Source organism: Phascolarctos cinereus, unplaced genomic scaffold (assembly GCF_003287225.1).
Source record: "Phascolarctos cinereus isolate Bilbo 61053 unplaced genomic scaffold, phaCin_HiC Scaffold_5;HRSCAF=322, whole genome shotgun sequence".
Classification (NCBI taxonomy): Eukaryota; Metazoa; Chordata; class Mammalia; order Diprotodontia; family Phascolarctidae; genus Phascolarctos; species Phascolarctos cinereus.
Genome location: NW_027555958.1, coordinates 57,858,742 through 57,864,741, shown reverse-complemented (window position 1 = coordinate 57,864,741; position 6,000 = coordinate 57,858,742). Strand labels below are relative to the sequence as shown.

Here is a 6,000-nt window from a genome sequence, read left to right as displayed (position 1 = left end):
TTAAAAGGAGCCCCAGGCACCATCTAGATTCTAGGAAGAGAGTTGCTCCTTTCTCTGACAGGTTTGCCCCTCCCTGCTGTCTTAAGGCAGCAATCTTGGTTTGTACCCAAAGGGATTGGCTGGGGAGGGGCCAGAGAGGAGGGAGGGTTGCCGCTCAGGGTTGGTTTGGCTGGACGTTAGGCCAGGACCTGGTTTGTATGTCAGAGTAACCTGCATTGGGATGTTGGCGGTGGGGGTGGGGAGTGGAAGGGAAATTGGGGGTGACCTCCTTTAAACTTTCAGAAAGGGAACTCAGAATGAGACAGTCGTGTGGCTGACCTCAATGAGGCTCAGCTAGCCTCTGGCTAAGCCCTAAGCCTTACTTGCTTCATTCTTGTTAATAAACAATAAACTCGTCAAGAATAGATCTGTGAGTGTTGCAACAACACTCGTCAGAAGACCAGGGTTCCAGTCTTGGCTCTGCAGCTAAGTAGCTGGGTGGCCTCAGGCCAAGTCAGTTACTTTCTCTGAGCCTTGGATTTTTCATGGTCAATTTGAAAGAATTATCCTCCCTTTTCTTTTCTTATGGATATCAAGTGAAACAGTAAGCATGAGGCTGATTGTTTTATTGTTTTGTATTTGTATCCCTGGGCTTGGCACAGTACCTGGCACATTGCCGGTGCCTAATAAATACTTGTTGATTGATTAATTGGTTGTAAAAACATTAATTAGTAAGGAAAATGGGGTAGGGACTAAGAGAGGCAGTATGGGCCATGGAATACTGGGTAGCAGATAGACTCTGAGCCAGGAAACCCTGGGTTCAAGTGCCACCTCTAAAACGTGCTCATGGTGTGACCCTGAGCAAGTCATTAGAGCAATCTCAGTGTTCTATAGAATTTTTTGACTCTAGCATAGAAGGTGCTAAGCTTTATTTGAGGAGGGAGTTTCCTCACCTTGAGTTTCCCATACCAACAACAGCACAGGTCCACTATCTATTCCTAAACAAATAGGTTATTAGTTTATATACATTGAAGTTTTGGGAACTCGACATCCAGGTGGGCATTGTACAAGGCATACCAAGCAGGTCTGGGAAATAGAGAACTTGTTTCATTAACAAGTTTTATGCTTCTGGAAAATGTGGAAATAAAATTTTTGTAAATCTAATTGTAATTTAAATGTACAATGAAAATAGATCACTTAAAGGAATCCTTAAGGCTCTTTCGCTTTCTTTCCTTCCTTCCTTCCTTCCTTCCTTCCTTCCTTCCTTCCTTCCTTCCTTCCTTCCTTCCTTCCTTCCTTCCTTCCTTCCTTCCTTCCTTCCTTCCTTCCTTCCCTCCTTCCCTCCTTCCCTCCTTCCTTCCTTCCTTCTTTCCTTCTTTCTTTCTTTCCTTCTTTCTTTCTTTCTTTCTTTCTTTCTTTCTTTCTTTCTTTCTTTCTTTCTTTCTTTCTTTCTTTCTTTCTTTCTTTCTTTCTTGAAGGGACTAATTCTACTCCCATTTGTAAATTTGGACTTTCATTCATTTTACAGGTAATGCTTATCTGTAAGCCCAAGGAACTTGAGGAAGGGGATGGAGAGTACCAAGGGGGATGCTGATGAGGGTTAGAAAAATAGGAGGAACAGAGCACTCTAGGATACTCACACCACTATTCTTCAGATGGTGTCTACACAATACCACGAGAAGCCAAAAAGTGATTTATTTCATCAGTGAGAACAAACATCCTGGTGAGTCTATGGCGCTTTAAATTTTACTAAGCATTTTCCTCACTACAACCACAGGAAATTAATGGATTCATTGCAAGTGCAAGGATTGTCACACCTATTTATAGGTGAAGAAATTAAGGCTCAAAGAGATTAAATAACATGCCCAGGGTAACAGAAGTCGAGATTCAAACCCGAGTCTCCTTGGGTTTATAAAGAGTCATTTCAATAACCCCATTCAGTGGCCCCAGTTGGAAACAATAGATTAAGAGAAAATTGGGTCAAAATTGGGGTGACCTTCTGAACAGACTCTAGATCCATAGGAGATACTGATTCAGACAGGAAGTACGTCATAGAGGAGAAAGGATATCAGACTATGGACAGCCAACCAAAGCCAAAATGGAACTGGTGAAAGAGTCATTAGTGAGCTAAAAGGACCAAGCATTCTTGATTCTGAAGCTATCACTTGTGTTCAAAGACTGGGGCTCAGACTATAGTAGATGAGACGGCTTCAGGAACAGAGGCACCTGAAGCTCATTTTGAGTCATGACACAGATATGCAAGAATTCTGGTGATGGAGAGCCGAGAAAGGGAACAGTTGACATCTGTTAGGAATGGAGGAGACCAGCAAGACCAGAGAGCTGGAATATATAAATAAATACATTTGTAGAATGAATAGTGTCTAGCACATATGGGGTTAAGGTACTGCACCTGTGATCTCCTTGGAATGGGAAACATTGGGTGAGGAAATGACTTCTAGGAATGTGGGTCAGTCACTTTCTCCACAATTGATAGTCTGAGAGAGTTGCCTAGGGCAGAGGTGTCAAACTCTCTCCCCTTTCAGGCTAGGAGTAAAATCGCTGGAACTGGATTCAAATGTAATTGGGATATGCTAAACAACAGAAATGTATACAACATAGACAACATTCACTTGTGGTTTTCCAAGTGAATATGGTGGGCAGCTAAATGGCACAGTGGTAAAGTGCTGGGTCTAGAATCAGGGAGACCTGAATTCAAATCTGGCCTCACATATTAACTAGCTGTGTGATCCTAGGCAAGTCACTTCACCTAGTTTGCTTCAGTTTCCTCATCTGTAAAATGAACTGGAGAAGGAAATGGCAAACTACTCCAATATCATTGCCAAGCAAATCCCAAATGGGGTCATGAAGGGTCAGATATGACTAAAACAACTGAACAAGAAAGTGAATATGCCTCCCTTTGACACCACTAGCTTAGAGTAACTCTTAATTCTTAGAGTTCCTTCACTCTATTGATTATCTTCAATTTATCCTGTATATAGCTTGTTTGTGCATAATTGTTTGCATGTTGTCTCCCCCATCAGATTGTTAGCTCCTTGAGAGCAGGGACTGTCTTTTATCTTTCTTTATATCCCCATCGATTAGCACAGTGCCTGGCACATAGAAGGTATTTAATAAATGCTAGTTGACTGACTAGGAGGTTAAATGACTTGCTCAGAGTCACACAGCCAGTATGAGTTCATAGCTGGACTTGAGCCCAGGTCTTCCCAATTCTGAGACTGGCTCTCTACCCACTAAGCTATGCTGTCTTCATCTGCACATAGATGTATTCCTAATTTTTTCCAAATTATGAGGATATTATTGTGATTAATAAAATACACATTCATTTAAAAACATAATAGAATTCATATCAGTTTTTTGTCATCATGTATTTTCTCCATCAGTGGATACTATTAGGATAGGTACTATCAGAGAATCATGTATTTACAGTTAGTAGGACTGTCAGAGGCTGTCTGGTCTAAACCCTTCATCTTACAGATGAGGAAACTGAGACCCAGGGAGGTTAAATGGTAATAAGCACTACAGGTGAAATTTGAATACAGGTGTTCTGACTCCAGAGCCAGTGTTTTGTTTTTTTTTTCTCTGCCAAGTTGCCCTGAGACTGGGCATATAGACATGATTGACTTCCAGGGTTCTCAGGAAGAAAAACCCACAGACCACTTGGTTAGTAGTCAAAAAGATTTACTATAAGGATATACAGAACAGCTTAGACATTCAGTGGCTTCCTCAGAGGTGGTGGGAGAAACCCTGATCTGCAGTTCTTCTTAGCATAAACACTCAGGGGCCTTGCTGGACCACGATGGTCAGGTGGAATGGAGATCACCTACCTGAATATTTGCTAAAAAGGTTTTGTTCTTCTTTTTCAGTGGGAAAGGGGGAAGTGGAAGGGAGAGGGAGGCTAGGGGATTGTCTTCCCTTCTAAGAGAAGGTAATCTAAGGAAGGCCTAGAGGAAGCACAGATAAACTTTGAAAGTTACATATTGATGTAGCTTTCACTTTACCTTTCTGAGGCTGTTTTTCATCTTTAAAATGTGGGTTATAATATCTCTTAGGGTTATTTGTGAGTCTGTCTTATTGTCTCCACCATTGGAACACAAGCTCTTTGCTCTTAGTATTCGTTTCATTGTATTTGTAGTCCTAGTGCTGAACCCAGTGATTGACACATAGTAGGTGCTTAATAAATAATTGTTGATTGACAATATTTGTAAAATACCTTGAAAACCTCAAAGTGTTATATTTTAGCTATTTATCATTGCCCTCTAAAAGACAGTTATGTACTTTAAAAGTAAAGCGAGTTCTGTGTAATGGAGATTTGTAGTTTCATGTACAATCTTCTCCCTCAACAATGTATGGAAATGATCATTTTAACTGGTGTTTGTTAGGCTCAGGATAACGTAAAATGAAAAAAAGTATTATCAGTACCTTCATGACGTTGGTGAGGGGTTTTATTGCTATCTTTCCTCTTGGGGTAGCCTAGGGCAAGGCACCTGGGGGGAGAAAGATGTAAAGAGGCTTGATCAGTGGAACCCTATACCAATTTGGTGAGTCTTCTCAATTAATTGGTCGGGATTTCTGAACTTGGACCTTTGTTGTCCCGGTCCCTTGAGGAAAGCCCATTCAGGATCACTATCTGGGGCTGCCTTCAAGATGATTAGTAATTAAGAGTCAGAGGGGAGAGGCTCTTGTCTGAGGGAAATACCTTTTCCCATAATTTATAATAGCAAACTTGGATATGTTTCACCCTTTTTCTCCTTTCCTTTTTACTCATTTTCTTCCTTGGATTTCTCAACTGGATTGCAACAAGTGGCATGGGGAAGGGGGAAGATTACTCCAACCCACTCCAAGAAGAAGAAAATGGTGGTTTGTAGGAGAAGCACATGGCAAGTGGCCTCCTCTTGCTAAGGTGGAGGGTTCCTGCGCCTCTAGTTCCGGGCTTCCTTCTTCTGCCTTTCTATTTCCTTTTTTGACGACAGAATTGTAGTTCTGAGAATGGGTGTTTTCACCTTTCAGTGTTAACTTGTGGGTAATTCTGAGTTGAAGAATTCCCAATTGAGATTCTGAATTGGAAGATTCAAGCACCAAATTACCAGAGGGAAGATGGCCTTTAAAAACATGCTCCTTGGAGAAAGAGAAGAGAATCTTTCACAGAGAACTGATTTGCCACTGAAGGACTAAAGGCATGACATTTAGGGCCAGGAGATCTGGCCTTGTCAAGCTTCTGTGGTATTGATGTGAATTGTGCCAATGGTGAAGGTCTGAAGTGAATGGAGGTGCATTTGTTCAGCAGTCTAATTGGTTCTTGGAGTCCTTTATATTTCTGGATTTGTTTGCGGGCTACCATGAATCCATTGTGTTTTATGCATTTTTGGTAGGCCACTTTCAGGAGGGATCTTAGAAATCATTTCGCTGACCCCCTCCTCATTTTCCGGATTAAGAAACCCAGGTCTTTATTCTCAGGAAGGGGAGGTGATTTGTGCAGCTTGCTTGCTCTGATAGAGCATTTAGTTGGTTTAGTAGATTGAGTGCTGGACTTGGAGTCAGAAAGACACTTAGTAGGTGAGTAACCCTGGGCAAGACACAATCTCTCTCAGCCTCAGTTTCCTCGTCTCTCAAATGGAGAATATAATAGCACCTCCCTCCCTCACAAGGGTATGGTGAAGAACAAAGAAGATAACATACAAAGTGCTTTGCAAACCTTAAAGCACTGTACACATGCTTGTTAGGCAGGCAGGTGGAAAAGTGAATAGAGTGCTGGACTTGAGGTCAGGAAGACCCAAGCTGGACGCTTTCCTCAGGGCAGTTATTAGCTATGTGACCCTGGACAAGCTGAGTAACTGTTCAGTTTCCTCATCTGTAAAATGAGAATAAATATAAATAAATAAAATGAAACATAGCTAATTATATATTATGTGTTACAACATACCACACCACATCATACCACACCATACCATACCTCACCACACCACACCACACCACACCACACCATACCACACCATACCGTAC

General features: G+C 41.7%; 1 long non-coding RNA gene across 1 annotated transcript in view; it reads left to right on the top strand.

Moving 5' to 3' along the window:
* The first annotated feature begins 1,513 nt into the window (after positions 1-1,513).
* Positions 1,514-6,000, top strand: part of LOC110218499 (uncharacterized) — a 28,314-nt gene continuing 23,827 nt past the window's right edge. Inside the window, exon 1 of the long non-coding RNA XR_002327323.2 lies at positions 1,514-1,702. This is a non-coding gene — a long non-coding RNA (uncharacterized LOC110218499). The remainder of the gene's footprint in view (positions 1,703-6,000) is intronic.